Here is an 11,731-nt window from a genome sequence, read left to right as displayed (position 1 = left end):
TTAGACACTAATGATCATATAGTAAAGACACAAACATAAATAAAGCATAAGGCTCAAAAACCGAAAAATAGGAAAATAAGAACAAGGAGATTAAGGAACGGGTCCACCTTAGTGAGGGTGGCGTCTTTCTCTTCTTGAAGAACCAATGGTGCTCTTGAGCTCCTCTATATCTCTTCCTTGTCTTTGTTGCCCTTCCCTCATAGCTCTTTGATCTTCTCTAATTTCATGGAGGATGATGGAATGCTCTTGGTGCTCCATCCTTAGTTGTCCCATGTTGGAGCTTAATTCTCCTAGGAAGTGTTGATTTGCTCTCAATAGTTTTGTGGAGGAAAGTGCATCCCCTGAGGCATCTCAGGGATTTCATGGTGAGGAATTTCCTCATGCTCATGTTGAGGTCCATGATCTCTTGTTTGCTCCATCCTTTTCTTAGTGATGGGCTTGTCCTCTTCAATGAGGATGTCTCCCTCTATGTCAATTCCAGCCAAATTGCAGAGGCGACAGATGAGGTGAGGAAAGGCTAACCTTGCCAAAGTGGAGGACTTGTCATCCACCTTGTAGAGTTCTTGAGGTATAGTTGATAAACCCATATTTCATGAGTTCTTTTGTGCTTAATTAGAGTGATTTATTCAACTCTTCACCTACTTATTCACATTAATTGCATGGTTTTACTTTCCCTTCCTTATTATGTCATGTTGTGAAAAACATGTTTCCTAAGCTTTAAAAATTAATTATTTTAATTACCTTTATTTCCATTCGATGCCGTGATTAGTGTGTTGAGTAGTTTCAGATTTTCTAAGGCAGAATGACTTAAAGGATGAAAAAGGAAACATACTAAAATGGAAGGAGAAAGCAAAACGGAGCTTCAAAGAAACTGGTATCCACGCGATCGCATGGATGACGCGATCGCGTGCCAAGCACGAATCAGCAGCGACGCGGCCGCATGACTGACGCGACCGCACGCCTTAAGCAGAACGCATATGATGTGGTCGCATGACTGACGCGACCGCGTGGCAAGGAAAAGCTCTGAATGACGCGACCGCGTGACCCACGCGGACGCGTGACAGAGGCCACGCACCAGAAATTACAGAATACGCCCCCAGCGAATTTTGAAGCCCTTTTTGGCCCAGATCCAAGTACAGACAGCATAGACCAGAGGTTATAAAGTGTGGGAATGCTTCCATTCAGAGAGAGCTCGCATATTTTTACCTTTCAATGATTTAGATTTAGTTGAGAGGGAGATCTTCTCTCTCTCTTTTAGGATTTAGGATTTCTTCTTGTTTTAAGAGTAACTCTGGATCCCAGGTTTAATGTTCTTTTAGTATTACTTCTATTTATTTATTCCAACATTTGAATTGATTATTATAATTTGATTTATGAATTCTCTCATGTTACAGACTGTTATTTGAATTAATGATAATTGAGGTATTTTCAGTTTATGATTATTCTCTTTGATTTAAGTTACCATTGCTTCCCATCTAAGGACCTCTTTATCATTCCAGCAATTTTACTTTTCCCCTTTTGGTTCTGGTTAAGAATTTAGTAACTCAACAGTTATTTAACTCAACATAATTGATAATCGTTATCTTGCTAATTGAGCTGAACTTAAATAATCCCAACCTTTTCTGAGGAAATAATTAGGATTCGAAAGTCAATTTAATTAGTCCCTTAACTTTCCTTTGCCCTGGTGAAGGTTGACCAAGTGGAGTTTAGATTCAACTTTCATTATTGTAGAGAGAGATAACTAAGTTGGACCTCTAATTTTTAAAGGGGTTTGTTACTTGTGACACCCAACACGTTTGTACGAAGGGATTTTTTCCGGTTTAGAAACTATATCTACAACGCGACTGTTTTTATGACATTCTTTACTGGCAAAAATCCTAATGTCAATAATCTCATGAACCTCCACTTCCTCCCCAATCATGATACTATGGATCGTGATGGCTCGGTCTATAGTAACTTCAGACCGGTTGCTAGTAGGAATGATTGAACGTTGAATGAACTCTAACCATCCCCTAGCTACTGGTTTGAGGTGAAGCCTTCTTAGTTGAACCGGCTTGCCTCTTGAGTCAATTTTCCATTGAGCTCCTTCCACACATATGTCCATGAGGACTTGGTCCAACCTTTGATCAAAATTGACCCTTCTAGTGTAGGGGCGTGCGTTTTCTTCCATCATTGGTAAGTTGAATGCCAACCTTACATTTTTCGAACTGAAATCTAAGTATTTCCCCCGAACCATGGTAAGCCAATGCTTTGGATTTGGGCTCACACTTTGATCATGGTTCCTAGTGATCCACGCGTTTGCATAGAACTCTTGAACCATTAAGATCCCGACTTGTTGAATGGGGTTGGTGAGAACTTCCCAACCTCTTCTTCGGATTTCAAGTCGAATCTCCGGATACTCATTCTTTTTGAGCTTGAAAGGAACCTCAGGGATCACTTTCTTCTTGGCCACAACTTCATAGAAGTGGTCTTGATGGACCTTTGAGAAGAATCTCTCTATCTCCCATGACTCAGAGGTGGAAGCAATTGCCTTCCCTTTCCTCTTTCTAGAGGTTTCTCTGGCCTTAGGTGCCATTAATGGTTATGGAAAAACAAAAAGCAATGCTTTTACCACACCAAACTTAAAATGTTTTCTCGTCCCCGAGCAAAAGAAGAAAGAAAGAAAGAAGGAGAAGAAGAAGAGAAATGGAGGAGAGGGAGAGAGGGGTGTATTCGGCCAAGGTGGTGAAGAGAGGGTTGTGTTGTGTGAAAATGAAGAAGGATGGAGGGGTTTATATAGGAGTGGGGGGGGTTAGGGTTCGGCCATTAGGGTTGGGTTTGGGAGGGAAAATAGTTTGAATTTGAAGGTAGGTGGGGTTTTTGGGGAAGAGAGGATAGATGTGAGTGGTGAAGAGGTGATAGGGAAGAGTGATTGAGTTGATTGGTGAAGGGTATTTGGGGAAGAGAGTTATGAAAAGGTGTGAATAGGAGAGAAGAAAGGTGGGGATCCTGTGGGGTCCACAGATCCAGTAGGGTCAAGGGTTTAACATCCTTGCTCCAATTAGGTGTGTAAAATGCCCTTGCTGTGCAATCCTGGCGTTTAACTCCAGACTGCTACCTGTTTTTGGCGTTAAACGCCCAAATGTAGCCTGTTTCTAACGTTTAACGCCAGGTAGATGCTTGTTTCTGGCGTTAAACACCAGCTGATGGTGTTTTTGTGGAAAAACGAATTTCCAAACACATAAATACTAACCGGCAAGTGTACCAGGTCGCATCAAGTAATAATAACTCACATGAGTGAGGTCGATCCCACAGGGATTGAAGGATTGAGCAATTTTAGCTTAGTGGTTGATTTAGTCAAGCGAATCAAGTATTGGTTTGAATGATTTGTAATTGACAGAAGCTAAATTGCTTGAAATGTAAAGTGAAAGGGAAGAATTGCAGTAAATTAAAGAGAACAGAAAATAAAAGTGCTGAATCTTAAAGAATAAGTAAATTAAATTGCAGAAACTTAGATTGCAAGAAATGTAAATAACTGAATATTAAAGTGCAAGAAAGGTAAATTGCTTGAATTATAAAAGGGATTGGGAGCTGGGATGTGCAGAAATTAAAACAAGCAAAAGTAAATTGCAATAAACAGAAGAGTAAAAGGTGAATTGAAGTAAAATGGATCTTAAACAGCAAAGTGAAAATTATTGAAGAATTAAAAATAGAAAATGAATGTAGCTCAAGTGTAGGAATTAAAAGAGAAATTGAAGATCTCAGGAGTAGAAGAGACTAGAAAACAAGTCTAGATCTCAAATCCTTCCTTGATCCAATCAAGAACAATTGCAACAGAAAATAGAAAAGTAAGTTGCAAAAGTAGTAGAAGAGAGAAGATGAAGGCAGTAAACAGAATTTGAATTATGCAGAAAGATAAACAAGAGATCTCAAGGTGAGACTGAAACAGAAGTTCTTCAATTCTTCACCCAAGATCCAAGACAAGAAGTAAAGAGTGCTCAAGCAAGAACAAGGAAGAAGAGAGATCAATTCTCCTTCCAAATTCTCCAAGATCCAAATTCAAAGTAAAAACTCTAAAAATTCTAAAAAATGAAAATTCTCAAAGTAGCAAAAGGTGATAAAAGTCCCTAACTAAATCAAACTAGCTTCTATTTATACACTTTATATTCTTGGATTTAAGAATTTGGGTGGGCTTTTTAATTTGGTGAAGATTTGAATTTAATTGGATTTTTAATTAAATTTTCAGCCCAAGAGAAATTGCTCCCAGTGGAGTGCTCTGCTCTTGTAGGGAGCGGAGCATTGAGGCTTGTGTTGGAGCTTCTTCTTGCGTGCCAAGGCTGTGGGGCAATCAGGATAGCGCTCCGCTCTTGTGGGGAGCAGAGCATTGTGGCTTGTGTTGGAGTCTTGTGCGCACCAAGCTCCCTCTGCCCGTGTTATGTTGCGCTCCGATTCCCCCTGGCCGTGTCAAGTTCTTGCAAAGGCTAAGGAGAGTAGCGTTCTACTCTCCTTGGGAGCGTAGCACTCCTTTTGCTTGGGTGAGGTCCCAAGTTCGAAACTTATTGGAGGCATGCGCTGACTCCTTTTCTTTGTGAATGAAGTGGCGCCTCTCTCCTCTTTTTCTTGAGGTGCTTGGTTCAAATCCTTGTGAGTGCAATTTGGCCAGGTGTGGCTCATTTTCCTTTGTGAGTAACGCTCCCCACTCCCCCTTGCTCATAGGTTCGATCCTTGGAGCAAGCATTGGCAAACTATTTCCTTGGATTTATTCTTGAGTGAAGCCCGATAATTCTCTCAAGGGGAGCAGAGCATCATTCTTCTTTCCTTTGTTTCTTGGTTCAAAAGTGTGCTCCGCTCTCAAGGGGCTCGTAGCATCAAGCCTTGCTTTCTTGGTTCATTGTTGTGCTCCCTTGAGAGAGTGCTCCGCTCCTGAAGAGAGCGCTATGCTTCCTCCTTCCATGTGCCATGCTTCATTGTTTCCTTTGCTACACTCTTCTTTTCCTTGGGCCACGCTTCTTAGGCCATGTGTTCTTATTTTCTTCTTTTCTTCACCTACAATTAATCAAAACAACCAATCAAAGTATCACCAAATTCACAAGGTTTATAAATCATTCAAATATCAATCAAATTTAACTTAAACCTCATGATTTAGTATAAATTAAATAGTGGTTGATTGATTCAAAGAAATCATGCAATTCCATTCTAAATTACTTACTTATAATGCAAGAAAGTGCATAAAACTTTATAAAAACAAAGAAATAGACTAGTAAAACTAGGCTAAGATGACTTGTCATCACAACACCAAACTTAAAACTTGCTTGTCCCCAAGCAAGAAAAGAATTATGCTCAAAGGTTCTTTCAATCAGAATGGATTTGAAGAATAACATGTGCTATCCTGTGAGTGAAGTGATTAAGTGACAGTGGGGTGAACTCTAAATTATATGCTCAGGCAAGGGCTTCAGTGCTTACTAGTCCCTACATCTTGGAAGTCTTAGGTCTTAGAACTTCCATCCAAATAATATCATGGAGATCTCTCTATAGGTAACCACCTTGAAGCAGCTTATAATTTCTCTGTTTTGGCCTTGACTCTAAGTGTCATGTCTCAAAGCGGCTCTTTGGATAAGCTTTCAATCAATGCTCCTAAACCAGTTGGTTTTAAGGTATTAGGTGTTAAAGCACCCCTAAGGATTTACTTGCTCAAGCCTCTCTCTTTGATACAACTCGACCACAAGCATTTACTAGGATAACAACTTTTTGAGTTCTTGTTTCTTTCTTCTTTTCTGCCTAGTAATTGATGCTCAGAGCCTTGGGCCATGTTCTTTTGTTTTTGTATTCCCTTTATTTTCTTTTGTTTGCTGCTTCTTGAATCAATAAATATTTAAGAATCTCCACAATACTTCTTTGAACTCTATCTCCTGCCTATGAGCTCCCATGCAAGTTTTCACAAGCATGTAACCTCAATGCATAATCATACAACTAGAACCACCACTTCTCCTAATCTTTTGCTTGCCTCAAAACTGTTTAATTCTGTAATCCTTCTTTTCAAAGAACTGTCATGTGATGCTTTTTTGAGACATTGAGTGCAAACAAGTTTGGAGAGTATAGGGTTGTGAATGATCAAGCATCTCAATTATTGAATTACAAAGAAACTATGCTAAACAGGCAGACAGACAGGGGTACAATAGCACTTTCAATCATACTAGTATCTGATGTAAAATAATCACTTAACAATACAACCTTTTGGAGTTTACTTGCTTTATTCCTCATCATCATCATTGTTGGTCTTCACATTCCTTTTTCCTCTTTCTGGTTGATGATGCTTAATCCTTCCAAAAACTTGTATGATACTCTGCAATGATATTGAAAGTTGCTTGTTCCAAAACACTTGAAAAATAGTTAGCACGCATGAGTTATTTGTGGGCTTTTGAACTTACTTTAGTGTGGGAACACCAAACTTAGTACCTTGCCAATGGTTCTCATGCATCAGATTGACCATATGTAAAACTCTTTTTCTTTGACAAAGGTAATAGAACTAAAACCTAGAAAACAGCAGAATAGTTAACTAGTTTATCTAAATGCTTGAAGCTAGCATTATGCAGAAGGTGAGAATGTGTTTTATGATGAAGTTTTTAGTGGAAAACCAAACTTAAAATGCTTCATTCTCCCTTAGATTATTTTGGTGTGCAACATCAAACTTAGCTTCTTGCAGTATAGATAAAACTAATTGACTTTTTTATTAAAATAGCTACGAAAAAAAAACTACCTTAGGTTGGGTTGCCTCCCAACAAGCGCTTCTTTATTGTCACTAGCTTGACATTCTCCATCCTCTGATCATGGAAGTTGAGAATTCGGTTGCCTTTGAGTTTCTCCTCTTACTGTGGGCTTTCTTTCCTCTATTTCTTCTTGAGGAACTTCTCTGTGGTGCTTCTCTTTGATGATTGTTTCTTTTTCTGTAGCCCTCTCACTTCCCTCTATGATTTCTTTCCATTTCTCCCACCTAGCAACTTTTTCATTGTCTTTCAGGTTGTCTTCAGTGGCTCTGGGGAAAGTATTTGCCCTCTTCTCACCCATTTTTATAAGGTGCTTAGCCAGTTGTTCCATTTGCCTCTCAATTCTTCTGATTGAGGTTTCCTGGTTCTTTGTTGTCACCTCTTGGTGCTTTATCATTTTCTCTATTAAGATCTCCAAGTTGGTGATCCTCTGAGAGTCTTGTGAGATTGGTTGGTTGTGGGGTGTTGGAGGTTGGAAGGGTGGGTGTTGTGATGGTGGTGTGTAGTGGTTGTTGTTGGTATGGTGGTGTTTTTGCTGGTTTGTGAAGTTGGGGTTGTTGTAATTGAAGTCCGTTGGTCCTTGATTTTGGTGCTCAATCCTCCTCCAGTTGGAATGAGTCCTCCAGGGTAGGTTGTACACATCACCCTGAGACTTGTGTTGGAACAGGCTTGAGGTAGTGTTTGGAGAGTGTAATCGCTCATGATTTTGTTTCTCATAGTTAATTGCTCCAAAACCTTTTTCAGGTTGATTCCAACCATGTAAATTTTGAGGTAGGTTGTATGTATTTACTACAGCAGTTCGCAGCTCATTGATTTTTCTGACCATCAACTCCAGTTGTTGTAGAGTTTGTTGATGCATCTGCTTGTTTTGGTTCACGACTGCATTTACACCTTCAATTTCCATCACTCCTTTCTCTTGTGTGGATGGTTGCACTTCTGCTTCTAGCTTACCAATTTCCTCGGGTGGTTTCAACTTGGCCAGGAATTCACTCATTAGATCTTCCCATCTGGTGATGCTTCCTTGTGGGAAGGCTTCAAGTCATTGAGCAACATCGTTCATGGTGATGAGCGGATGCTTCAAGTCATGAGTTGCATTGTCATCTAAGGTGAGGACACTACTCCCACAATTACTGGAATTCGTTGAGTTCCCCTCCATGATCTGCACAATTACAAATAGTCCAAATGAAGATTGAATCTACTCATGCCAAAATGTGGTTAGAGGATTAGTTGACACAATGTATCAAATAGTTGACAGGCTAGAAAGATTAATAAAAGAGAATTTGCTTCTGTCATGTACTCAGCAAGCAAAAACACAGGGAATGCATATAACCAGCAAAAACCAGGAAAACTTCACTCTATTGCTAAAGTGAGGTTTTAGTTTGCTTAAGCAAAAATTCAAACAGTTAGTGGGTTAGTTGAAAAGTAAAGAAACAGAAAAGAAATGGTGCTTGATCTAGATCTCTACTTCACTTAATCATTGTCAATTTAATCAATCCCTGGCAACGGCGCCAAAAACTTGATGGTGTTTTTGTGGAAAACCGAATTTCCAAACACACAAATACTAACCGACAAGTGTACCAGGTCGCATCAAGTAATAATAACTCACATTAGTGAGGTCGATCCCACCGGGATTGAAGGATTGAGCAATTTTAGCTTAGTGGTTGATTTAGTCAAGCGAATCAAGTATTGGTTTGAGTGATTTGTAATTGACAAAAGCTAAATTACTTGAAATGTAAAGTGAGAGGGAAGAATTGCAGTAAATTAAAGAGAACAGAAAATAAAAGTGCTGAATCTTAAAGAACAAGTAAAATAAATTACAGAAACTTAGATTACAAGAAATGTAAACAGCTAAATCTTAAAGTGCAAGAAAGGTAAATTGCTTGAATTATAAAAGGGATTGGGAGCTGGGATGTGTAGAAATTAAAACAAGCAGAAGTAAATTGCAATAAACAGAAGAGTAAAAGGTGAATTGAAGTAAAATGGATCTTAAACAGCAAAGTGAAGATTATTGAAGAATTAAAAACAGAAAATGAATGTAGCTCAAGTGCAGGAATTAAAAGAGAAATTGAAGATCTCAGGAGTGGAAGAGACTAGAAAACAAGTTTAGATCTCAAATCCTTCCTTGATCCAATCAAGAACAATTGCAACAGAAAATAGAAAAGTAATTTGCAGAAGTAGTAGAAGAGAGAAGATGAAGGCAGTAAACAGAATTTGAATTATGCAGAAATATAAACAAGAGATCTCAAGGTGAGATTAAAATAGAAGTTCTTCAATTCTTCACCCAAGATCCACGACAAGAAGTAAAGAGCGCTCAAGCAAGAACAAGGAAGAAGAGAGATCAATTCTCCTTCCAAATTCTCCGAGATCCAAATTCAAAGTAAAAACTCTAAAATTCTGAAAAATGAAAATTCTCAAAGAAGCAAAAGGTGATAAAAGTCCCTAACTAAATCAAACTAGCTTCTATTTATACACTTTCTATTCTTGGATTTAAGAATTTGGGTGGGCTTTTTAATTTGGTGAAGATTTGAATTTAATTGGATTTTTAATTGAATTTTCAGCCCAAGAGAAATTGCTCCCAGTGGAGTGCTCTGCTCTTGTGGGGAGCGGATCATTGAGGCTTGTGTTGGAGCTTCTTCTTGCGTGCCAAGGCTGTGGGGCAATCAGGATAGTGCTCCGCTCTTGTTGGGAGCGGAGCATTGTGGCTTGTGTTGGAGTCTTGTGCACACCAAGCTCCCTTTGCCCGTGTCATGTTGCGCTCCAATTCCCCCTGGCCGTGTCAAGTTCTTGCAAAGGCTAAGGAGAGTAGCGCTCTGCTCTCCTTGGGAGCGTAGCACTCCTTTTGCTTGGGTGAGGTCCCAAGTTCGAAACTTATTGGAGGCATGCACTGACTCCTTTTCTTTGTGAATGAAGTGGCGCCTCTCTCCTCTTTTCCTTGAGGTGCTTGGTTCGAATCCTTGTGAGTGCAATTTGGCCAAGTGTGGCTCATTTTCCTTTGTGAGTAACGCTCCCCACTCCCCCTTGCTCATGGGTTCGATCCTTGGAGCAAGCATTGGCAAACTATTTCCTTGGATTTATTCTTGAGTGAAGCCCGATAATGCTCTCAAGGGGAGCGGAGCATCATTCTTCTTTCCTTTGTTTCTTGGTTCAAAAGTGTGATCCGCTCTCAAGGGGCTCGTAGCATCAAGCCTTGCTTTCTTGGTTCATTGTTGTGCTCCCTTAAGAGAGTGCTCCGGTCCTGAAGAGAGCACTATGCTTCCTCCTTCCATGTGCCATGCTTTATTGCTTCCTTTGCTACACTCTTCTTTTCCTTGGGCCACGCTTCTTAGGCCACGCTTTCTTATTTTCTTCTTTTCTTCACCTACAATTAATCAAAACAACCAATCAAAGTATCACCAAATTCACAAGGTTTATAAATCATTCAAATATCAATCAAATTTAGCTTAAACCTCATGATTTAGTATAAATTAAATAGTGGTTGATTGATTCAAAGAAATCATGCAATTCCATTCCAAATTACTTACTTACAATGCAAGAAAGTGCATAAAACTTAATAAAAACAAAGAAATAGACTAGTAAAACTAGGCTAAGATGACTTGTCATCACAAGCTTGGTGCTTGTTTCTGGCGTTTATACGCCAAAATGCTCCTCCTCCAGGGTGTGCTATTTTTAATGCTATTTTTCATTCTGTTTTTGAATTTTTCAGTAGTTTTTGTGACTCCACATGATCATCAACCTAATAAAACACGAAATAAAATAAAATAGATATAAATAACATTAGGTTGACTCCCAACAAGCGCTTCTTTAATGTCAATAGCTTGACAGTGAGCTCTCATGGAGCCTCACAGGTGTTCAGAGCATTGTTGGGACCTCCCAACACCAAACTTAGAGTTTGGTTATGGCCTCCCAACACCAAACTTAGAGTTTGACTGTGGGGGCTTTGGTTGACTCTGCAGTGAGAGAAGCTTTTCATGCTTCCTCTCCATGGTTACAGAAGGAGAACCTTGAGTTTTAAATACAAGGTAGTCCTCATTCAGTTGAAGGACCAACTCTCCTCTGTCCACATCAATCACAGCTTTTGTTGTGGCTAGGAAGAGTCTTCCAAGGATGATGGATTCATCTTCATCCTTTCCAGTGTCTAGGATTATGAAATCAGTAGGGATGTAAAGGCCTTCAACCTTTACTAGCATGTCCTCTACTAGTCCATAAGCCTGTTTTCTTGAGTTGTCTGCCATCTCTAATGAGATTCTGGCTGCTTGCACCTCAAAGATCCCAAGTTTCTCCATTACAGAGAGTGGCATTAGGTTTATTCTTGACCCTAGGTCACACAGAGTCTTCTCAAAGGTCATGGTGCCTATGTTACAGGGAATTAAGAATTTACCAGGATCCTGTTTCTTTTGAGGTAATTTATGCCTATCCAATGCATTCAGTTCATTGGTGAGCAAGGGAGGTTCATCTGCCCAAGTCTCATTACCAAATAATTTGGCATTCAGCTTCATGATTGCACCAAGGTATTTAGCAACTTGCTCTTCAGTAACGTCTTTATTCTCTTCAGAAGAAGAATACTCATCAGAATTCATGAAGGGCAGAAGAAGGTTTAATGGAATCTCTATGGTCTCTAGATGAGCCTCAGATTCCTTTGGTTCCTCAAAGGGATACTCCTTATTAGTCACTGAACGTCCCAGGAGGTCTTCCTTACTGGGATTCACGTCCTCCTCCTCTTCTCTGGGTTCGGCCACACCAAGTAGGGTAATGGCCTTGCACTCTCTTTTTGGATTCTCTTCTGTATTGCTTGGGAGAGTACTAGGAAGAGTTTCAGTGACTCTTTTACTCAGCAGGCCCACTTGTGCCTCCAAATTTCTAATGGAGGACCTAGTTTCATTCATGAAACTTAGAGTGGCCTTAGATATATCAGAGACTATATTTGCTAAGCTAGATGGATTCTGCTCAGAATTCTCTGTCTGTTGCTGAGTGGATGATGGAAAATGTTT

Source organism: Arachis ipaensis, chromosome B09 (assembly GCF_000816755.2).
Source record: "Arachis ipaensis cultivar K30076 chromosome B09, Araip1.1, whole genome shotgun sequence".
Classification (NCBI taxonomy): Eukaryota; Viridiplantae; Streptophyta; class Magnoliopsida; order Fabales; family Fabaceae; genus Arachis; species Arachis ipaensis.
Note: the sequence above shows the minus strand (reverse complement) of the source record.